The sequence below is a fragment of the Delphinus delphis genome, chromosome 14 (assembly GCF_949987515.2).
Source record: "Delphinus delphis chromosome 14, mDelDel1.2, whole genome shotgun sequence".
Taxonomy (NCBI): Eukaryota; Metazoa; Chordata; class Mammalia; order Artiodactyla; family Delphinidae; genus Delphinus; species Delphinus delphis.
The window spans coordinates 65988411-66012677 of NC_082696.1; the positions used below are offsets into that span (position 1 = coordinate 65988411).

Sequence of the window (24267 nt, forward strand, 5' to 3'; positions counted from 1 at the left end):
TATTTGTTTAGGTCAGTTCAGAGTTTTCTGTATCTGAAAATATCCTGATACAGAATGTCATGAGTGAATGAACCCATGAATAATGAACAGCTTCATCTCACGTCCTCACAAGCCCCTTTGTAATGCAGTTTTCTCTCTCTTCGTTTCTATGAAGTGTTAGGCTGCTATAGTGAAGAAGTCGACCAGTACTGAACCCCAACCAACTCCTCTATGTTTAGAAAGCTGTTTCCTTCCACTAAATGCCCCATACCCTGAACTTGAACTCATGTTCTCCTTCACCTTTCACCTTCTGCCTCCACACTTTGTTCATCACTCTTCAGGGCAAGCTCTTCTCTAAGGAGGGAGAGAGTCAGGTTAAGTCATACCCAGCGATTTCCTGTTTGTGAGCCTTGAAGCTCTTGAAGAGTGCGGACAGGTTTGACGGAACCTGTAGATGTTTTCAGACGCTGAGCTGATTCATCCCCTTTGGTAGTTAATTCTTCCCAGCTACTGTACCAGCTCTTCTCTCTGGATACTGCCCAGTTTCTCTTTGTGTGGGGATGAGGCTCTCAAGATCTGCCCATTCTGTACATGCTGTGTCTTTTCTGGGTTTGGGCAAGTTGCATTTTAGCTGCCAGCCCCTGCCCTCCCCCGCTCCCGCCCACCGACACACGCACACACTTCTCCATTGTTATGGAACGTTTCTACACAGGAGAGGAATTCTGTCTGTTTCTTAGCATTTTTGGTGGTGGTGGTAAGGCAGAGCTTTAAATGATCCCTGTAAGTCTGCTGCCTTTCTTGTTCGCAGACCTCCGCCGTAACCTAAGAAATGCAGGGTCTTAAATAAATACCACCTGTAGTGCCTCCTTGATCTCCTAGCACTGTGGCAACGGAGACGAGACAATCATCCACTTTTGTAAAATGCGTTCCTGGTAATAAACCACGAGAGGTGGACAGCTAGGTAACCAATCTTTCAGAGTATTACTTTTGGCCATGCCATGTGAAAAAAATACTGAATTTGTACTTGCTTTCTTTTTTTTAATTGAAGTATAGTTGATTTACAGTGTTGTGTTAGTTTCAGGTGCACAGCAAAACAATTCAGTTATATATATATATATGCACACACACACACACACACATACATACATGGCTATTCTTTTCAGGTTCTTTTCCATTATAGGTTATTACAAGATATGGAATATAGTTCCCTGTGCCATACAATAGGTCCTTGTTGTTTATCTATTTTGTATATTGTACTTGCTTTCTTAAACCAAGATAGGAATGATCCACTTTGGCCCACCACCCTGGGCAAGTAACACACTCTCCAAGATTCAGAAAATAAGCGTAACCACTTCAAAAGGCTGTTATGAGTGCAGAGCAAGGTGTACGGTGAGAGCGTTTCTTATGCCTGGGGAGGTACCATACAAAAGTATTCATATTATAAGGCTATAAAGACAAACCCTTGTGAAATATCTTTTCACACTGCCCAGTACCTACCTCAGTTTCCCTCCCTACCCCCAGAGATGTACAGAAGCAGGTCATCATCGTGGCTTCACGTACAAGGGGAGTTAGTCACCCTGGGACCATTAGCCTTAGTCACCTGCTTCTTCTGATAGCAGAATGTCCCTGCTGACCTCTGAATTTGATTTTTTAACCTCGGTGATTTATGCTGAAAATATAAAAAGGGCAACTGAATTGGCTCTTATGAATTGAGTTAAGTGGTACATAAGGTTCCCAATTCAGGAATATTATATAACATCTTGTATTTTATAAGATAATGAAGTGAAAGGAGGATACGGTTAAGAAATTCTGGTTTATAATTCCATCTGACTTTATATAATACCAGCTATTCTTCTCCTTTTTTCTGGGTATTTTTGCCACCTCCTACTTCCTACCACTGCACTTTGCTTAGCCATCATAACTCTCTTCCAGTAATATCTATTGATCTATCATTGTTCCTTTAATGGAATTATGCATTAAAAAGTGAGACCCAAAGCAACAAAAATTTCTCTACACACAAAAAAAAAAGAAAAAAAAATCCTCGTAGTTAGTGATGAGGCAACTTCCTTGTTATCTGAGAAAAAGGCTTTATACAATATTGACAGTTCATCCACGTCTTGTTCTGATTCGGTCAGCCGGCATTTTTGCACACCTGCTGTGTGCCACTCATGGATCTAGATGTGAATAAAACAAACATTCCTGCCCTCTTGGAGCTTATATTCTACTGGGGGAAAACAGAAAATAATCAGTAAACAAATAAACAAATTCTAGTATGTTTGGAGATGATAATTGCTATAAAAAAAAGAAAAAAGTAAGAGCAGTGTAAGAGTATCAGTTTGGGGACAGGGTGAGGTTGCAGTTTTAAATTAGGTAGTCAAAGCAGACCTCCTGTGTTTTTGGTCTTTTGCTGTTGTAGTTTTTACAGAATGTTGTAATGATTTAATATTGCAAATGAATCATCTGCATGAATTACATATTGCCTGAAATGAAAGCCTTTCAGCTGAAGACTAAATCTGGTTGCTAAATGCTTGAGAAAGCATGGGAAGCTGCACTGGCCCTTGTCTGGAATTCTCAGGTTCTCTGAGTTTAGTGTCCTTTGCCAAAAGCAGTATTTATTTTATATCGTCTTCTAGTGGAGCATATCTCTGACACCTACTGCCATGTGTTTATAGTTAAACATAACTATCCATCTTTCCTGCAAGACCAAAAGGCTCATCCACAATGTTTTCCTTTAAAAGTTCTAAGAAGGCTCCCCTGGTTGGCTTTCCAGCCTGTAACAATGATGGATTTTGTAACCCGCTCCTGGATCAGACATGTAGGAAAAAAAAAAAAAAAAACCCTAATGTCGTGGATAATTCTCCCCTTTAAACATGTGTTTTGTGTTTTGGTGGTGGTGGTTTGGGGCTGTTGTGTCTTAGGCATGGTGCTTATTATATCCACACAAGTTACAGATCACAGACAACCCCGCCCGGAATGGCACTGTATATATGATCTCCTTGCTCAGAGCTGCTTCTCCCCACGTGACCTGCTGTGTGACCTGAAGCGCAGATGAGCCTCCTTCCATTCCGGAGTTTAGTGTATGTGCACCCTCTCCCTTGTGTGGCCTCTCCTTGGCTCCATGCTGCCTTCGTTTGCTCCTGGAGGCAGCTGAGCGTTGGGAGGGGCCGGCATGTGGCTCCTCCATCGTCTGAGTCTCTCCAGGGCAGGACCATGTCAGGATAACACTTGTTTTGCCTCCTGTCCAGTACCAACTAGGACAGTGCTCTTCACAAGGTAAACTGGAGCTCGGGCCATCAGAGTGAATGCATTCTGAGCGTTGGCAGATGTGCTTCCATCCCTCGCCTGTCGTTCCCGGTCACTCACCAGATTCAGAGGGGCTGGTGATGCGTGGAAGCAAGGCTGGAACACTAAGAGAGCGCGTCCTCCAGAGGGGCTGGCGGCTACCCTGGCTCATGGCAAGGTCTGAATCTGCCACTCATATTCGGAATTGTGCAGTGCTTTTCTGTCATCTCCTAGGACAGAGTGACCTTGAGAAGGTCGCATACTCTCTCTGAGCCTCAGTTTCCTCATCTGTGAAAGGGGAAGATTCGTTCCCAAATGACTTCAAGATTGCCTCCACTTCTCATGCTCTCAAGGACACTGTTGACTGCCCTTCTCCTGAAAGCTGGCCTTTTTGACATACTCCACTTCTTCACTCTTTATCCTTCTCTAATTCTCCCCATGCATGCATTTTACTCATGATTCACCTGAAATACTATGTTTGCATTGGTGTCTCTGAGTAGGGAGTTGGACTATTGAGAAAAACATGTTGTAGCCCAAAGTCTCTATTTCAAAAGAGACAAGAGAATGGAATTACATGTTCCATGCTCCACAATGGAGGCTGTACAGCCTCCATTGACCACAATCAAAATAGATACACATCCAAGCAATAGAAAGGTAGTAAGTATGAATTCTCTCATAAAGTGAATCCTAACACAAAAGCAGTTACAGCACTTAAACATACATTGCATAGTCTACTCCCTGAGTTTTTCAAAGTTTGTCATACGAACCTTGATGAGGAAAATGTACTCTAGTGGTTAAGAAAGCATTTTTTTCCTCTAAATCCCATACCGTAGAGGGAGCGTGTTTCATTTTCTCAGTGCCTCGTGCCTGGGAATTTTGAAGTGATAGATTCATGGTCTAATAATGAAGCTCCACAGTAAGAATATCGACATGGGGAGAGATTGGCATACATACGTTAAATCACCTGATTTTAAAGATGAATCCTGTGTCAGATTGCTATTCACATAATTACCACACTCTAAAATTTATCTATATTAGTATTTCTTTTCTAACTGTTACCAGTGTGATAAACTTTCTTCTTTATATATATAGTATAATTTAGTATATATATTTATAGTATAGTAGAATTTACTTTATAATATAATTATATGTATACTACATGTATATATTCTAATTTACAATAAATGAGGGTGTAGTATTGAAATAACTTTAAATAATAGGAATCAGATATTCCTACTGCTTCTTTATTCAGAATAAGTTACCCAACAAGGTCTTATATAATTTATTTTGAAGAATACATACTTAGAAATAGGATTATTCCTATTTAATTAGAAAAGAATCTTTATCTTAGAGGTAAAATGGTCCAAAGCCACATAACATATGAGAGACTAGAACTAGAAGTCACTTCTTTAGTATATGATTCATGTCCTTAAATTTATGTCCTTATGATTCATGTTATAAATTGATACCAGTCATCTTATGTGAAATGCTGATACTCCGGAAAATTATATTATTATAGATATACATTTCATATACCTGCCTCTCAAAGAAGAGTGGAACTAATTCCTCTGTCTTTTATATAGGGGCATACTTAATAATGTATATATTGATGAGAGTCCATCTTATTTTAAAGATTTTATAAGCTCTCTCATTAATCAACTCTACTGTTTAATTAGATCTGATGCCAGAACACTCTTGTCTAACTTAAATCTCTCATGCTGTAGCTTAAGTCTATTTTCTCTCACTCTCCCTAGGATATTAAAAGCAACTAATCACCATTATCCATAATAACATTCATAAAGTCCTCCATATATTTGAAATGTTAGCACTATAACTGACAGTAAGCATAACTCCCAAGTATCGGTAAATTTTAAAATAGAGACGAGAGACCAGCTCGTAATAAGTGTAGATGACATAGTATTATTTAATTTTGATGAATGAACAATACTGTTAACTAATGTGACTTAGACTAAATGAAAAGCATTCATCTATTAACTCATTCACTTAAATGTTTTATTAGGCACCTACTTCATGATATTGTGCTATGTTCAGAAGTACCCAAGCAAAGATAAATCATAGAGTTGAGATGATTTCAAGGCAAGGGATTTTTTAAAAGTAGAACTTATGAGGTATATTTCTCAGAAATGTGAAGCTAAAATAATCCAGTCTTTAGAGGATAACTCTGTCCTATCTAATGAGCCTGTGATAGCTACAGCCATATCTGGAGGCATGGCTGAAAAAAAAATAGATTAGAGCATTTCTGTTTATTTTTACAGCCACCCACTTATTAAAATCTGTAGTAGGCATCAAACTTCTGCTCTCCATGGTCAGCCCCTTCATTTCAGTATTAATGTGGAAGAGGTCCCTGTGTCTTCCTGTGCATTTTTGGACACATGTGAGCATCCGTCAGTGTAGGACTACAAGAGGTTTATCACTAGACATAAATTGCAGAGCCATGCAGCATGAAAATGATGTGCCCGGGAATGCAGAATACGGGGTTACCTTCTGCCGTCTTCTTTTATCATAGACAGCAGAAGCACAAAGGAGAAAGAGGTTTATTCTGAAGCCATTTGACGCTGACCAAGCAATTTATAACAGATGAAATGCTGATTTATTGCTGCAAAGAAAATAATGGGTGTTCTTGCTCAAATGCCATTAACAGCTTTATTGTTTCAAGTGCAAATTATATTCAGCAATTTGTTAGTCCCCTTTGGAGGCGAAGTTGAAGTAATTCAGTGTAGGCTTTCAGCAGAAAAAGGACAAAGTAATTAGCAAATTGTAAAAGAATTCATTCACCAAGGTTGGCTGATATTTGAATTCTCTGTCTGAACTGTAAAGACATAGAAAACATTGCATTTACGAAATACAAGGTGATGCAAGTATTTGTTTAAGACAGAAAAGCCATAGGAGGGCTCTACGGAGTGAGGAGTACAGCCTTCTGTAGGCGTTACTGTTGGTGCCTACTACATGGTGACATTGTGCTTGTGCTAGTCATCAAAGGGAGCACAAAACTGAAAAAAAAAATTGTCCCTGCCCTTGGGGACTTACTGACTGATGGCAGGAAGAAGATAATTCAGAATTAATTAAAATATATTACGGAAGAGGATCAGTATTTCAAGAAAGATACACGTGAAGTGATTCCAATAAGGAAAAGATGACATTCAGAAGGTGAAATCTGAGGTCAGTTTTAACAGATGCCTAAGATTTCTGTAGCGACAGTTCGGGTTATAAAGCAGTCCCAGACTGAAGGAATGCCAGCAAGTGGAAAGACCTGATGAACGTTGCTAGGCTCTTTGCTGCCTAAGTTGTTACAGGGTGACCATACATTCCAGTTTGCTTAGGGTGGTCCCTGGGTCCGTCTGTTGCCTAGTGTAATGCTTAATAGTGCCCTCTTTCACTCTTAAGAGTATCCCAGTAAAATGGTAAATTATACAGTGACCGGGGTGGCCATAAGAATGTCCACTCTGCTTTCCTGCTTTAAGGGAGCACAACTGACTAACATCCCTAGCTGTGGCCCCTCTGGACCCACCACACTTTGGTCCCTCGACCATGCTTCCTGGGGACTGCTCCCAGCCAGGACTGCGCAGAGTTGGAGCACTAAGCATGCCCATTCCAGCAAGACAGGGGGGCGTCCTCCACCGAGCATCTTGGCTCAGGACTCCCCATTGGCATGGTTAAACCTTTCTTGGAACCTTGCTGCACTCTAAGACGCCTTCCATGCAGTTCCCCTCCCTTCTCCTCTCCTGCACAGGGGCCACACTGACATCTCAGTCTGCAAGCTTTCTGTACCTACTCCTGTTCCCCTCTCTTGCATGTCTTATCCCATGTTAGTGTCTGCTCCTCAGCAGACCTGAACTCATGCAGCAGCCCTAGTTATTGATAAGAACTAGCTACTGCATGAGGATAAGATGACAAAGAAAAATTAGGACCATGTTGTAGGTAACTTTGAAAAGCGCTTTGACCTGAATTCAGTGGACTGTGAGGCTTAATTATTACGTATTTGGTGCGGTGAATGAAGAGAAAGATCACTGAAATAAGGAGATCCATTAGGAAGGTCCAGCAATCATCCAACAAGAGCCTAAATAAGAATAGTGCCTGTGATGACAAACACTGGCATGGCTACGAGAGACACTGCAGAGGCAAGGGCTGTGGGTTCGGAGACAGTGGCAGAGAGAGGAATCAGATTATTTAATCACTCTGTACCTCAGTTTCCTGATCTGTGAAATGGGAACAGTACCAAGCCCTACATCACTCATAGAGTCATATTGAGAATGGAAGGAGGGAATTCCCTGGTGGTCCAGTGGTTAGGACTCCGAGCTTTCACTGCCGAGGGCCCAGGTTCAATCCCTGGTCGGGGAACTAAGATCCCACAAGCCGTGCGGCATGGCCAAAAAAAAAAAAAAAAAAAGAAATGAGTTAATACATTCAAAAAATTTAGAACAGTGCTGGCACTTAGGAGTTCAGTAAGTGTTCCTGTGTTTGCGCATGGCGCTACGGCAGCACTGTCCCGTAGAACTTTCTGCCGTCGTGGAAATGTTTTCGGTCTGTTCTGACCAGTACAATAGCCACTAACCACATGCAGCTGTTTTGAGCACACGAAATGTGACTAGTGTGACTGAGGAACTGAATTTTTAACTTCATTCAATTTAAATTTGAATAGTCACGTGTGGTGAGTGGCTACCATTTAGAAGTATTACCTGCATCTCAAAGTACTAAGTAACTAATAGTAATTGCGAAATGAGAGTTGACTCTTTTATTCACAAATGCCCGTTGTACTGCTATGACTTACTTGTGAGTAAGCTGGTAGGCTTGGCTGCTGATCGCCGTAGTCAGGGATAACCACAGAGAGGGCTGTGATCCTAATCAGACCCCGGTGAGGTGATCAGAGCAGTGAGAAAGGAAAGAGGAAGAGACGGAATGTTTACACTAACCCTGCAATGGGAAAAGCACTGTAGGCTTGAAGGAGAGCGATCGTGTCGTGGTTTCTGCAAGTAGCTAATAGGTGGTTAAGACCTCCCATTAAACGGGATCTGGACTGTCAGCTGTCCCTTTCCCAGGCCAAAAGAGAGGAGGTATTGCACTGCCTGCTATTATGCTTGCCTACAAGTAATAGCCAGGATAGCGCTGTTACTATATAAGGTCACAGCTGAGGACTCCTGGTAGTTCAAGGACAGCACTAATTGGAACTCTGAGGGTCATATTAGAAGGAAAGGCGGGGCTTCCCTGGTGGCGCAGTGGTTGAGAGTCCGCCTGCCGATGCAGGGCCCACGGGTTCGTGCCCCGGTCTGGGAAGATCCAACATGCCGCGAAGCGGCTGGGCCCGTGAGCCATGGCCGCTGAGCCTGCGCGTCTGGAGCCTGTGCTCCGCAACGGGAGAGGCTACAAGAGTGAGAGGCCCGCGTACCGCAAAAAAAAAAGAAGGAAAGGCACACAGATTTCTTGATATTTGTAAGGGCAGGATAAAAAGACATTAGTGTGCCTCTAGATCCAGAAAACAGACTTTTGAAATACCACTGTTGCCCTCCTCCGCGTCCCCTTGCCCTGCTTGGGGAGAGCCGGCCTTTCCAGTTCCAGGAATACATCACTGGATGGATGGGGAGTTTGTGCCGGGCTCACTGTGGGCTGCGCCAACGTCGTTGGCTCACCAGTTGAGATCTTTGATGCCATCAAAACCCCAGATGCCTTGGTTGGTAAGTAACCTGTATGAATCGAGGTCTTTCTTTCGCTCAGGAGACAAAACGAAGGAGGCAAACGTGTAGCACGGTAGAAGGAGGAAGGACTTGGAGGCCATCCAGAGGGCAGGTCAGAGCTCTTGTTCCTGGCTAGACCCGTGACCAATGCTAGTTATTTTAACCTCAGTGTCCTTATCTGTAAAATGGGAATGCTGGTATTTTCTGAGTTACTTAGAAGATTACGTGAGTTTACATGAGCCTTTTACATGGAGGTGCTGGAAAAATGTTCATTCTGTGCCCCCTACCATATCTCTAGTCTCCTAATTTTCCCAAGTTCCCGTTCGTTATTGTTCCAAAACCCAACATCACGTGGGACTCTCAACTCTGTTGAACCCCGACTCCCAAATCGTACGTACTCATCATTCCCACGCGCTCAGCCTTGAGGGAGCGACCTTTAGCAGCCTCTCCTCCCTCTTGCTGTGACTGCTGTAACTCCTTTCCTGAGTGTTTCTGAAGTCAGAGCCTTCCTGTTCTAAACCCTTTGGGCTCCTCGTCTATTAAATGAAGAGGGTGACTCGGGGAGCTGAAGGCCCCTCAGCCCCAGCATTTGATAGGTTTCTGTACACAAGACCACCACCTGATTTTATTCCTTTTAAAAAACATTTACTTGTTTTTCTCTTTATCAAAAAATACTACATCTTTAAAAAGATATTTTCAAAAAGAAGCAAGTAAGGGAGAAATTAAAGCACTCATGATATTATCATCCCTGGAAACTCCTGTGTGCGTCCTGACTGTATCTTACAGTCCTGAGTGTGTGTGTGTGTGTGTGTGAGACAAAAACCTAATCATTCCCACTTTTTGGTAACATCCTTCCTAAATATCCTAATTTCTTGAATATTTTTTTCCACGTCATTAAATATTCCTCTACAGCATCACTTCAGATGTCTGTCTAGAATGCCATGTATGAATGTATTCTGACTTATTCCTGGACATTAAGGTTGTTTCTGCTTTTTTCGCCACTATTATAAACAAGGCAGAACGTTATAGAAAGAGCAGCAAATAGCATCCTCATGCATATAACTTTTCACATATCCTTGAAATGGAATTACCAGATCAAAAGGCTTGCACATTTTTAAGGGTTTTGGTACCATACTGTCAAGTTACCCTGCTGAAAGGATGGATCTATTGTCTCCTCCCATCAGGGCTCATGAGGCTTGGACCACTTGGTTCCTGATGGAACCAGTAGTCCTACTTGGGGGAAAAAAATGAGAGGAAGAGAGAAAGAAAAATAATGCTTTTCCCTCCTCAAGTCACCTATGTTTTTAAACTCTCCTTGAATAGGGCGTCTCCCTGGCTCACGTGGGATTCTTATTTATCACCCACTAGCTTCCTCTGGTTCCTCTAAGTTGTCACCTTTAAATCAACGCGCTGTTCCTTTGAAGCACCGACCCTCTGGGAAAAGCCTTTCTTTCTTCTTCACCTCCGTCTGGTCAAACTGGAGAATCTCATCGGAGTCTCTTTCTTTCATCTCATCTCATTTTGCAACAATATTTTCCCTTTTCTCTGTTATTGGCCTTTTGCTTTACTGCTTTAATTTGATGTGTAGGTTCTTTGTATTACCATTCTGGTTAATTCATGCCAGTCTAGGTTGAATATTCTGTAAAAATGTTTCTGAAATATTGTTTTGTGAAACATGTCTTACAGACTCAAAGGATGAACCGAAGAGAAAAAGCTGAGTGCTTGTGGTAACTACACAACTTGAGTCTTGTGATTCCAAGGGCTCAGGAGGAAACTGTCAGTTCTCTTCTCCAACAGCATAAGATTGAGCACAATTTTTATTTTTTTCTTAAAAAAAAAATCATCTTGGGCTTCCCTGGTGGCGCAGTGGTTGAGAGTCCGCCTGCCGATGCAGGGGACACGGGTTCGTGCCCCAGTCCGGGAAGATCCCACATGCCGTGGAGCGGCTGGGCCCGTGAGCCATGGCTGCTGAGCCTGCGCGTTCGGAGCCTGTGCTCTGCAACGGGAGAGGCCACGGCGGTGGGAGGCCCGCGTACCGCAAAAAAAAAAAAAAAAAAAAAAGATCTTTTTCTAAAAAACAAAAAATGTCTCTCTGGGACATAGGTTGTGGCTTAAGTAGGTTGATCATACCACGTTTCAAAATTTTTTAAAGCTGTGAATACGTAGGTTCCTTAGAAGAAGACTCTGCGGGTGAGCCTTGCAGTTAGAGAACGCACCCGCCTCCTGCCCGGGATCCGGGGCACTGGGGAGCAGCTAGAGAGAGAAACAGCGGCTCTCTTAGTGTGATGTTTCAGCAGCTTGTGGGAAGGCTTATGGTGGAGTGATGTGACAAGCTGTGAACAGCAGATCAGAGAAAAACGTGAGATAATTTAATTGAGGAGCTTGGGAAGAGGACAGCTGAAGAGCAGAGAGCAGGGACGTGGCAGAAAAAGGGCATCCGAGGAAGGGATAAATTAGGAAATAGCGTTCTGAACACAGCATGAAAAGAGTGCTTCCTCATTTCTCTGGCAGTTTGGGTCAATTTCCTACCCTCACATACTTTGCAAAAAATGAAATAATTTATTTTTATTACTGCCCCATTCTTGTTGTGGCAATTTTTAATATCACATATAGCAAGCCACCCATTTCTTCTAACGTCCTCATTTTTCTGGGTTTGGTATTTACTATTTCTGCCATATTCTACCCTTTGGGGAAAAATTCCTTTTTGGTCATTTTCTTTTCTTTTTTTTTTTTCAAAGTAGCGGTAGAAATGTGAGACTGAGGGCAAGCTATGGTGTGTTCTCTTTGACTTATATCTTTTGGTGGCTTTTGAAGGTCTTTTTATTTCTTCTACTGTCATTGGCTCTGAATTCTGAAATCTTCATTCCCAAACCACTTTTTTGAGCTAATTTTATACGTCATTTCTTATTGTTCACTCTCTGATTCACATTATTTAACATGATCCAGTCTTTTAGTAAATCTCAACACTAATGTCCTTCCTGGGTGCTTAAAAAACAACAAACAGAACTCCAAAATGGTTTACCTGGAAATATTAAGGTATTTGATTATTCACATTGAAATAATTCATCTACTAATTTTTTCAGTTTTCCATTTCTTTCTATGTTGAGACCAGTTGTCTATTTAAGTATGCCTGGCCATCTAGTTTAGAACGAGGTTTTGCACGTGTTGCCCATCAGCTTTGGATCATGGAGCAGTTAAAGCCATTTTAGACACTTCTGTCTTTATATTTTATCTAGCAAATTTTACACCCTGTCAGTGACAGAATCAGTGCCTCAGTATAAAATCAACTTCAGTTCTTGAGGGAAGATAGTGCTGGAAAACAAGGATTATCATACACACACACACACACACACACACACACACACACACACACGCTCACAGTCATACACACACAGTCATACACACACACACAGTCATACACACACACACTCACAGTCATACACACACACACTCACAGTCATACACACACACACACACACACACTCACAGTCATACACACACACACACAGAGTCATGACCGGGTCAATACACCATGACTTACAGTTAAACACGGTGTTATTGCATCACTTCTGTGTTTCTGTGGAATCTTCTTTGGTCACACATGGTAATATGAGAATATTGCTTTCAGCATAGCAGAATTTAACCCCAAATTCAGTACCCCTAAATGTATCTTTTTTAAAAAATCCTTCATCTTTCAACTTTTTGGAATTCTCCTTCTGTGCACTTAAGTCTATACATAGAATTTTTTTTTCAGTTTCTTTTTTTTAATTTTTATTGGAGTATAGTTGATTTAAAATGTGTCAGTTTCTGCTGCACAGCAAAGTGAATCAGTTTTGCATATACATATATCCCCTCTTTTTTAGATTCTTATCCTATATAGGTCATTGCAGAGTATTGAGAAGAGTTCCCTGTGCTGTACAGTAGCTCCTTATTAGTTACCTATTTTATGTATAGTACTGTGTATATGTCAGTTCCAATCTCCCAATTTATCCCTCCCCCCACCCACCCCTGGTAACCATAAGTTTGTTTTCTACATCTGTGACTCTATTTCTGTTTTGTAAATAAGTTCATTTGTACCATTTTTTTAGATTCCACGTATAAGCGATATCATATGATATACATAGAATTTAATGTAAAAATGTTAAAGCAAATTTTTGTTATTTTTTTTTTTTTTTGCTGTACGCGGGCCTCTCACTGCTGTGGCCCCTCCCGTCGCGGAGCGCAGACTCAGCGGCCATGGCTCACGGGTGCAGCCGCTCCGCGGCATGTGGGATCTTCCCGGACCGGGGCACGAATCCGTGTCGCCTGCATCGGCAGGCGGACTCCCAACCACTGCGCCACCAGGGAAGCCCTAAAGCAAAGTTTTAATGTCAAACTCTTATTTAAGTTTCATTTGTTCCTGATTCCATGATTGAAATTCCACAGTTGAAAATTTGTTGGAAGTCAAAGAGAAAAGGTCACAAAATGGCTCAGCCAGTCACTGAAGAACATTGTCAGTTTCCATCCATTTCTCCCCAGCTGCCTTCTACACACACCCTATTTTCTTGCTTAAGCCTAGGTGTTTTCCCTCTATATGCAAATCCATTCATGTCCTTTTGGAAGATTACATTCTTTTTTCTTGGGGTTATCATTCCTTGTAACTTGGTGGGTCCCAGTTAGTCAAAGGGAGACTTAATGATGAATTCATATATTTCAATATGAATTTGATTTCAAGTCCTGGCGCATCAGTCATATTTAGGAGAATGTCACTCCCTGCACTTCTGAGAGGATATACTTGCAGAAGGAGACCCTCTAGGGACCTTCTGGGAACCTTGTCAGGCATTTCCCATCATTCTGAGGGAGCTTGGATTGTATTTTAAGTGTCTTGCACTTAAAAGTTTTCTGTGTGAACCAGTTTTATAAAAAGCTGACAGCATGCTGCTTTTGTAAACCCCTTTTCTCCCTATCCCTCACATCCTCCTAAGTTTATCTCTAAATGCTTCATATCACCCAAGCACTTAAACAAGATTGCAGACATTTTCATCTAAGCTAGTAGCAGTTAATTACCTATCTTTGTCTGCATTTCAGCACTTAATACTATTTTGACAGGGGTTGCATGCGCTCTGTCTTCCTGGAATTTTTTTAAGTGCTCTTATGAGTAATTTGAGAAATTCCAAGTATAGATTAGATGAGCTGTTCTTTCCTTTGTTGGTTTTTTTAAACATTTAAAGAGGACCCACTGTGTGTCAGGCAGCATGGTCTCATCACTTCCACAAACATTATCTAACTTAATTTCTTCTTCCCTTGGATCTGTACCTAGAATCTCCACTGTAAGAGATTTAAGGTACAGATGGGAGGGGCAGTTTGCAGGAGGAAGGAAGAGAGGTCATGATCCCCGGGTGGTACATCCATTTTTATTGGTGATTCGGTGTGCAGGGGGCATTTGCTTCTTCCATCTTTATGTGTCTGGTTGGTAAAAATCCTGGTTGGTTACTGACAGAAGTGCTTTGTAATCAAGGATGATAGCGCTCTGGGAAGTTTCAACATGAGTTTGTTTCTGCTTCTTTTACAAAATCTGTGTTTGTTCACCTGCACTGTAGGTGAATGGGAGAGTCAACTGGCCAAATGGAGTGTGTCAGGAAGGATTACTGACTTATTTATGGTTGCGTCTCGAATATTTGTAAGAAATTGGTTTTATTGCTCTCCTCAGTGGGGCTTACTCACCCAGTCAGCGTTTAAATATCTCAGGCCTGTCATTCCAGAACAAGGGTGTTCCCAGAGGTGCTTTCCCTAACTCGAGAAGTTAAACCTGCCCAGTTGCAGCAGGCCTAGCTCGATGTCCCTCTCCTGGCCTGACACCACCTTCCAGTCCTTTGGGGGCAGGCCCTGTTTGCTGTGCCTCACTTAACCTCAGGGGTCATGGTCTTATTTCCACTCCTCTCTTGGCACGAAACTTTCATTGTTCTCTCCTTTCTTCTTCCCTTCCTTTCTCCCTCCCTTCCTTCTTCCTTCCATTCCTCCAGTAAACATTTGTTGAGTGCCTACTGAATACCTAGCGCTGTACAAAGTCCCAGAAATCCAGAGCTAAATAGATAGACCTTTCTTTGTATTGTTCACAGGTGACAAACAGGGGCAAACCATAGGTATCAGTTTTCTTAGATGAAGGGGAAAATATTATCTTTAGCTGAATCAGCTCCGTATTTCTAGGTAGGGTTGCCCACAAAGTAGTTATTGGGGAGTATGGTCTAGCATGTAGATTTTTCAGAACAACATTCATCCATCAAATATTTGTGAAGTGCTAAGTGTGCTGAGTTCTGTGCCAGACACAAGAAATATAATGCTAGGTGAGACGTGATCCCTTTCTCCAAAGACTCATGTTGTAACCGAGGAGAGAGCTCTATAGAGTGTATGTTAGTGGCATAGCGGACCACCAGGGCACGCTGCGGGGTGAGATTAGGAGCATAGAGCCAGGTGGGGACAGAGGTTTCATTCACGGCCATATTCAGAGTGCCTGAGGCAGTGCCTGACAACCAGTAGACTCTTTGTAAGTGTTTGTTGACCAAACAATGGGTGAGGCCTCAGTCAGGGCCTATTACAGGGGGCGACGTTTCGGCTGTTCCAGAAAAGATGAGGAAAACATTGTGTAGCAGAAGGAGCACATTCTAGAGAGAGGGTGAGCAAAGGTGGAAGGTGTGGAGGTGCCTGGGGGGGCTCACAGGAGCCGCAGGGTGCCCCGGAGGGTGGAGTTGGAGAGATGATTCCAGAAAGGGTGAGTGGATTTGAAAGCTTTGGCCATTTTCCTTTTGGTCAGCAAGACAGGGAGACTTCGATGGTTTTTGAGCAGTGAAGTTACATCAGTTCTGGGTTTAGAAACACCCCCCTGGGGCCTCCTGCCCTGCCCAGGATGTTCTCTTAAGTAGGAAGAAACTGGGGAGAGGAAGCCTGTGGGAGGGTTGAGGAGGGGTCCAGCCATGCAGTTGGCATAGAAAAAAGGGAAGCAAACTTGGGAGGAACTGCAGGCACGTTCCATGTCAAAGAGGGGGCAAGGGTGACTGTGGCTTTTAAAGGACCCCATCTCCTCTGCTAACTAGCTGTACAGACTCCCGCAAGTCCCTTTATCCCCCGGTGCCTCAGTGTCTGCATCTGTAAAATGGGCACCGTTGTATGTACCTGGTAGCATTGTTGTGAGAATTAACTGAGAGAATGGTGGTCTAAGCACTTAGTATGGTCCCAGCCTGCAGTCATAACCAGCATTTACTGAACTCAGACCAAGGCTTTACATGTACTTACTTAGGCCTCACAAAACCTCATGAAGAAGAGAGTGTTATCATCCTTATCCCGCAGAGGAGGAAGCTGAGGCGCAGAGAGGGTAAGTAACTTGCCCAAGGTAGCTTGCCTCGTCATGGACAGAGGTAGGATGTGAAGCCGGCAGGCAGGCTCCAGAGGCTGGACGCTTCAATGCAGGCTTTGCTGCCTCTAGATGTTATCAGTTATTAGTAGCCTTTATTTAACCGTCGCAGTCCTATTCCCCAGCTCCCTGGCTGCCGAGATTTTGTGGGGAAGAGAGATGGGGTGTCCGGTGCCTTATCTTTCTAATCATCGCTTTTCGCATGCCACTGACCTGTCCCTATCCTGTCCCTGACTGGCTCCCTCAGGACTCTTGTCCAGGCACGGAAAGGAATCTGATAAATGAATCTGCTATAAATGTGGGTAGGGGGAGAGATGAATGAGTTACCTTTCTAGAAAACACATCTACATTTTAACTAACTTGCAAGTAGCCGAGTGACCAATTTCAATAGGGAATAGCCAATAGGGAATTGTTTTTGAGCTGAGGTCACACTCTTTGGCTGACTTTATCGCCTGCCTCTGCTCATGCCCCAAGTGTTACTTATAAAAATATCTCTTCTGGGACTTCCCTGGAGGTCCAGTGGTTAAGACTGCATGCTTCCACTGCAGGGGGCGCCGGTTCCATCCCTGGTCGGAGATAAGATCCTGCATGCCGTGCGTCGTGGCCAATAAATAAATAAATAAATAAAATGCCTCTTCTTTGCTTCCTTTTTATTCTTAACACTATTTTTCTACTTATGACAGTCATTGTAGTTCATTGAAGAAACTTTAGAAAATAAAGAGAAGCAAACAGAAAGAAGCTTAAATCTCTCAGAATAATCTCCCTACCCAGCAGTAACCACTGAAGACTTTATAGAAACTGTCATTCTCACCTTTTACTCTCTATATGTACATGAGCTGTATCGGAATATAAGGGGTTTTGTTTGGCCAAGTATTATCCTTTATAAAAGTGGGTGTCATCTTATGTTCAAGTTCATACAAAAAGATAATGGGCATTCTCTCTATAATTTTATTTTGAACAACAAAGTACTATTTGGGCAAAGACTTATCCCGAAATCACCTCAGTCAGTGCCAGTCTTAGGTCTTTGTAGAAGTCACCTGATGGAATTGCTCTAAAAGTAAGTGATGAAATTCAACAGAAATTTAGCCATCCTACCTGAAAGCATGACCTCACAGCCTGGGTTGGATGCCATTAAAAACAAGTCTTTTTAAAGAGCACTTTTAAGAGCAATACAATAAGTGGTTATGTAGTGGAAATCACCTACAGATGAAATGATAACACCAGCTTTCTTAATAGGATGCAGATGGGTATTTCTCACTCAGGATCAGATTTTCAGAGACAGCATCACCTACTCAGTCAAAGATTCTCTCTCTGACAATGAGAGGTGTTCAATGATTAGAAAGGAATTCTACCAATGATGGAGACATTGAAGATGAGTGTAAAACATTTGGATAACATTTTTGTATAAAATATGATTCCAAAAATATTTACAAACCAATTATTCTGTTTGTAATACGAATATGAAGTATCATAAGAAGATCATTATTTCATCACATTCCTAAAAGTTTATAAACTCAAGTTAGCAAAACTGTTTTGTTTACTGTTTTTGTATTCTCAATGATAAAATGGGAGATCTTTTTTTTTTTCAATATTTATTTATTTATTTTGGCTGCACTGGGTCTTAGTTGCGGCACGTGGGGTTGCAGACTTCTTAGTTGTGGCATGCATGTGGGATCTAGTTCCCTGACCAGGGATCGAACCTGGGTCCCCTGCATTAGGAGTGCAGAGTCTTACCCACTGGAACTCCAGGGAAGTCCTGCAGATCTTTTATTTGAGGCTACCTTATATTCAGGTATATATGGTAATGTGTGTACTTCCATTTTTAAACAAAAAAATAGGGTCACATGTTTTGTTTCATAATTATTTTTTATGCTTTATATAATTATGACCTTTTTCCATGACTTAATTTTCTTAACCAGCTCATTTGTAATGGTTACATTAGAATAGCTGGATCAGCATTTATTCAACCAATCTCGTCTTGCTAGATATGGAAGGGGTTTTTCCCATTTATTTACTGGTATAAATAATCTTGATGAATATCTGCATAGATAAGTCTCTAAATATCCATGGCTATTTTTCTGAAGTTAAATTTCTAGAAATAGAATTGCTGGGTCAGGGCCTTGCAAATTTTTAAGGTATTTAATATAAATTGCTGAGTTGCACCCACCAGTAATACTTTTGTTATATCTTAGAGAATTATTCAATTATTGTCCCCTTGTGACAGTGCCTTAATTAATTCTTAGTAACTCTTTAGCAAGATCTTTTTTTTTTTTGCTGTCCAAAATGTTTGTTCTGTCTCCCTCCTTCCGTCCTCATGCTTCATGCCACTGGATTAGTATTAAATACAGATTAGAGGATTTCATGTCTATTTCATTGTCCAAAGCTATTGATTGAAAATGTTTGCTACCCCTGGGCTCAGTGAGGTGTCTCAGGCAGCACCGTGTGATATATTACCTCTTTCCTGTGAATGACGTTAAATCATTAAAAAACGTCACTGAGTCTTATGAGATAGAGGACCCATATGATTTTTCTTAAATTCTGTAGAATACTATTACAGTGCTTCACCATAATGGTGCTCTATTTGTTTCCATTTGCATGTGTTGCTAATCTTTATATTATACAGCTTCAGAAAATAAGGAAGCTTGCGAAAAAGCCTTCATTATATCAGAGAGAGACTGCTAGTTGGCCACCAGGGAGTCTTCTTCTCCTTGCTCACCAGTTCACTGATTCCCTTTTGTAGTTGAGCTGCTGGCCAGAAAACCACATTGCTGCTAGCTAAAAGGCATGTTCCCCAGCCTCCCTGACCATGTGGCTAGGTTATGTCCAATGATACATAAGAAGTGTGTGTTTGAGTTTTAGGAAGTCTTAAAGGGGATGGGCCACACCCTTCTTCACTCCTTCCTCCATCTTCTTCCTTGGAACATAAGTGTGATGGCTGGAGCACCGGCACCATTTTGGGCTTAGAGGAGGAGGACCACATCATAGGACTGATGGAAAGGAAAGCTGGAAAGAGCGTGACTCCTGAAGAATGAGGAACCTCCGTACAGTCCTTTCTGCCCCTGGCTTCTTTTCTATGAAAGAGAAATAAACTTCTCTGTTATTTAAACCCCTGTTTGGGGGGGGTCTCTGTTACCTGGAGTCTGGCTTAATCCTGTCTGAAACAATGATCTTATCAATTTGATGGCCTTCTGTCTTCCTATTCTCTTTCCTATGTTCATTTCCTTTTTCTTGTCTCATTAAAAGGGATTCCTTAGCAGACGTAGAGGCCCTTCACCCATGGGGAAGTACAATGGGTATTGTTCACATGGCAAATAAGGGCGGCATCATAACACTGCATTACACGATCATGTTTCCTGTGTTCATTTACATGTGCAGTTTGAGGCTGGCTGGTTTGTTGAATGTCCCCTCCCTTCCTCCCCTTTTCCCCAAGAAAAGAAGGGAGAGAAGTCCATATGCAGAACTCACCAGAACTCTGCTCTATCAGAAAATAGGAGGGGCGGCGGCCACCTGGATTATGAAGCAGCAGTTTGCTGAAACTGACAGCCCCGAGCTGTGAGCCTGTGTCTTCACGGGACGTGTCACCGTGGCTGTGAACCAGCTGCGAGAAGCATTTGTCTACCTCTGCCCTCACCTTTCTTACTAACATCATCTGTGAGTATTTGTTAGGTTTATGCAGCTGTTTCACCCAACAGCTCAGGGCACACAGTGTTTTACACAGAACATAACTATTATAAAGCTGAATCATGAGAATCGTGGCAAGGAATAAATAAAAGAAGATAGAAAGGGTGGAGAAAAGAGAGAAGATCAGAAAAATTCCAGATTTCAGCCACGGACGTACATTAGCACGGTAAACAGACTTTTTTAAATCTGGTGACGTAGCAAGAAAGGCCTTTGATGCCTCTTTTTCAGTGAAGTCACCTTGAAAGCAAGCAAGGAAGCCAAGTAGGCATATCCTGTTTATGCATCTTCTTAATTGTGTGTGCAGGGGAAGCTGACGGAGCCGATGGAGTGTTCCTTCAAAAATGCAAACCCACTGCTGTTCTGGTGCCTCCTCCTCAAAGTCGGCAGGATTAACTTCACCCCACCCGTCTTCCCACCCTTGCTTTCTTATTACTAGATCATGCAGTGGGTGAATTAATACAGGCATTGAAGTGGGTTACGGGCACCATGTTTATGTCCTGCTTCGGTGTGTGTTTCATTTCCTGATAGCACTGTTGAGGGTTATTATTTAGTAGCAAGGGGTTGGTGGAGCTGGACAGGTGAGCCTAGAAAAGGATTCCTTAGATTAAGCTCCTAGGGAGTGTCCTCTGGTGCGTTTAATGAGTTCATCTCAATTATTCATGTTAGCATGTAGTCTCCAAGAGATGGTAGTGATTTTTCAAGGATTGTTCAAGAGAAAGGCTTAAGTAGATCCTTGGTCTCTACCCATTATTATCCTTGCTTGTATGTCCCTGGTGATTTAAACTGACTTTCACTGCCCAGTTCATGTCTGTGTTTCTCCCACTTGTCTCTCCAATTAAATCTAGAACGAGCCTTTGGTTCTGTAGATGTGTGTCCTGGGCTTCATGGCATCTGTACATGGGCAGTTAGAGCAGAAGTCATAACATCATAGACTGTCAGGCTCAGAGAATCTCAGAAGACATCACCACCTCTTACGTTTCGTAGTCACCTCCTGGAGAGGTGGGATCGTTTGTGCCCATGACACGGAGTAGATTTAAGCCTCGAGCCCCTTGTCCTTCCCACCGTCCCACCTGGCTCTGCAAGACAGTAGCCAAAGCTTATTAGAAGTCTGGGCATCAGGTCCTTCCTGGTTTAGAATTGTCTTGGCATATATCATTCTGATGGGAAAGAACACCAGAGAATTATAGAACCCCACAGGCTTCTCCAAGATAATTCACTTTCAACTGTTCTCAGTAAAAGCCGCATAAAAATGTCCAACAAATCATCGAAAAAATGAGCTCAAGGAGTAGCGTTTAACCACAAACTGGACTAAAACTCTGTAGGTCCAGAGAGAGAACTATGTAGAAGGTATTTTCAAAAGTGTGCCAAGTAGTAAAAATGAGAAGAAAGAGATGAGGTGTCCCGTTTGGTTCCCATTGTCTTTCTGGGAAGGAGCCTAGAAATGGTGTGGATCCTGTTCTCCTGGGCCCACCCTTATCTTCAGTTTTCTCAGAATTTGTTCCTTTGAAGTTCAAGCTAGTAGATTTATGACATCTTTAGACAGTTGAAAGCCATCCCGTTTCACTCAGACACACATGCTTCGCCTCAGTCCAGCAGGAACATCTGAATGGTCTGCTTGGGCATTTGCAGAGAGAGAGCTGCTTTACCTCTCTGACAGCACCTAAGTGTGGAGAACACGACCCCTGTGTGATTTACTTCACTCTCCTGGCAGCCGAGGAGGAGTTGAATAAAACGTTAGTGTACGTATTCCTTAGGTCATAGTGTGTCTTGGGTTTGGAACGGCATGTGGCAGCCAGACCAGCCTGGTCCTCTGTCTGTCTGTGGCACGTTGCTCTCCTCGTGGCTTCACTCAAGCAGGCATTGTTTGTGTGTCACGGTCTGGGGTCACAAGATGACTTGGCGTACAAGAACTGCCTCATTTTCAGAAGGGGTCCAGTTACTCTGCAAGTTCCTGTTTAAAATGGGAATCTGGTCTAGGTTTCTGCATATGTGTCAGCTCTGTGCATAAGGCCAAGTCTTTCTCACACGCTAGTTTCCTTATATCCTGTTTCTTTGTAGGACGCTTAAAAAAAATAACATGACTTAGGGCTCATTTTGTTGTAGGGCCTGGCGACCTCTTTCTTCTGCTTTTTGCTGCTTCTGTAGAACTAATTTAGTTACTTTTCTTTTTAATCTTCTTAATCTTTAGATTTTTATAATAGAACAGTCCTGGTAATATTAAGTGTCGTTTGCAGTTACTCTGTTCATTACTATCAGCTTTTAATTTTGCCAGCCGTGTCTCCTTTCCTTCCTGTTTACTGTGGCCATCTTCTGTTATCACCTGTGTAGGAGGGAGCGAAAGGGGATGGGGGGGTGTCAGTGAAGGAACATTTACTTCTAGGGTGCCTTCTATGTGTAAGGCATTTTATAGATTGAACCCTTGTCAAAAGAAACATATGAGGTAAGAATTGCCATCCCCATTTTGCAGACGTGGCAGTAGAGGCCAGGAAGAGTTAAATGATTTGCCAAAGGCTTTTCATCTCCTACTGCAAATGATCAGGATTTGAAACCAGGTCTCTCTGACTCCAAAGCCAGGCGTTTCCTGCACGGCCACATTCACGTGACAGTTGCCTATCTTAACAGTCCTATTTATCTATAGGAGAACTGATCCTGAAAGTGTCAAAAATAAAAGAAAAAAAAAAGCATGATACATACCTCTGGAGGTGAAGAAACACAGCTTGAGCAACAGCGACAGCAAAATGTAGTGAGACTTACAGCCTGGGACTGTGTCTGTGGGACTGGCTGATTACAGGAAAGGAGGGCCTTCTTTACAGGTGGTGTCTGTGGAAGAGTAACTAGTCTTAAAGGGATGCAGGAAGCTTGGGCGAAGTGATGAGAGAGAAGAGAGAAGGGGCAGATCACTGGAAAGCAAGCAGCAGCTAAGATGAAAAGTAGGGGTGATCAGCTGGCTGTAGCCAAGACAAGAAGCCCCAGAGGAGGGGGCCACAGGCCCACTGGCAGCAGAATAGGTGGGAGCGCATCATGGCGACTCTGCATCATCAGTGCCCCATCGGCCAAGAGACCTGAGTCAGTGTATAGATGTTTGGTGAATGAGGGAACTGACAGGAGGAGGGTTAATGTAAGAGAATACGAGCCTTCTTAGTAATCTTGATCATAGCATTTCACCCTCTATTCTAAAGGTTGTTTGTGACCAGAATTCTCATCAACATCAAACATTCAGTAGAACTTGGAGGAAAATTGTAGCCTGAGGTCATGGGTGCAGAAGCTGCACCATTTTCTGAACTCCTGGTGCAGATTCTCAAGATCTGATGTGAGAGAGAGATGAGGGGATGGGGAGGGAACAGAGCTTCACTGTGTTGATGATGAACAAGCCAGAGATACTGTTTTGGTTGGCTGTGTTGCGTTGGAAGACAATGACAGCAACAATACGGAAACTTTTTGTACAATGAGAAAACTTCTTTGAAGGAAGGCAGGGCTGCTTCCGTAGCCGTCATTCCTTAATTTCAGTCTCATTTTTACAAAAAGGTGGCCACAGCATGCTGCCTGAGAGGTGATGGTATTACAAGGGCATCACTCCGCTGGGAGAGGAGACGAATGATTCAGAAGTAAGGGTGCTGTTAAAATTATTGTACAAGTGTCAATCTCAGGACCTATTTATTCCACATTTCATACTATCTGTTCTGTGTCTGCATCTGTCATATATCCCAACAATTGACTGTTAGAAACCCAAGGCCCCAGATCTTCACATAGCCCTCCTAACTAAGTTGATAGGAAGGAACTGACCCAGCTTTTTCCCTCTCCCTCAAAGGCCTTGACCAGTACTTTGCACAAGGCTTCCATTCAGCCAGAGCACACACTTTCAATTTAGACGTAAACACATCTAGCAACCCCCCTGCGCCGCCGCCTTGCCTTTCAGTTAAGCAGATCTGAGCTCTGTAATATCAGAAGCTTCACTTTGGAGGCCACCATTCTGGAGATGGTTGCCACTCAGATTATCCTCCTGTGCACTGCCTGTCCTGCTGCATAATTATTGCTCTCCCAGCGAAACGTGACCTCGGACCCCCGACCACCTGAACTGTGAGCCCAGCTCCACCGTTCATTCCAGGTAAACTCCTGCCTCCTAGAAGCCCATCCACCAGGAAGGACTCCTGCCTGTCCATCCTTTTGTAACAAAAGAACTACCCTTGGGCTTCTCTGGTGGCGCAGTGGTTGAGAGTCTGCCTGCCGATGCAGGGGACACGGGTTCGT

General features: G+C 42.7%; 1 protein-coding gene and 1 non-coding gene across 2 annotated transcripts in view; one reads left to right on the plus strand and one right to left on the minus strand.

Annotated features, from left to right (window-relative positions):
• Nucleotides 1–24267, plus strand: part of BACH2 (BTB domain and CNC homolog 2) — a 353914-nt gene that overhangs the window by 136672 nt on the left and 192975 nt on the right. The window lies entirely within an intron of this gene.
• On the minus strand, nucleotides 18018–18090 carry TRNAR-CCU (transfer RNA arginine (anticodon CCU)). Its single transcript has one exon. It is a non-coding gene; the product is annotated as a tRNA-Arg (tRNA).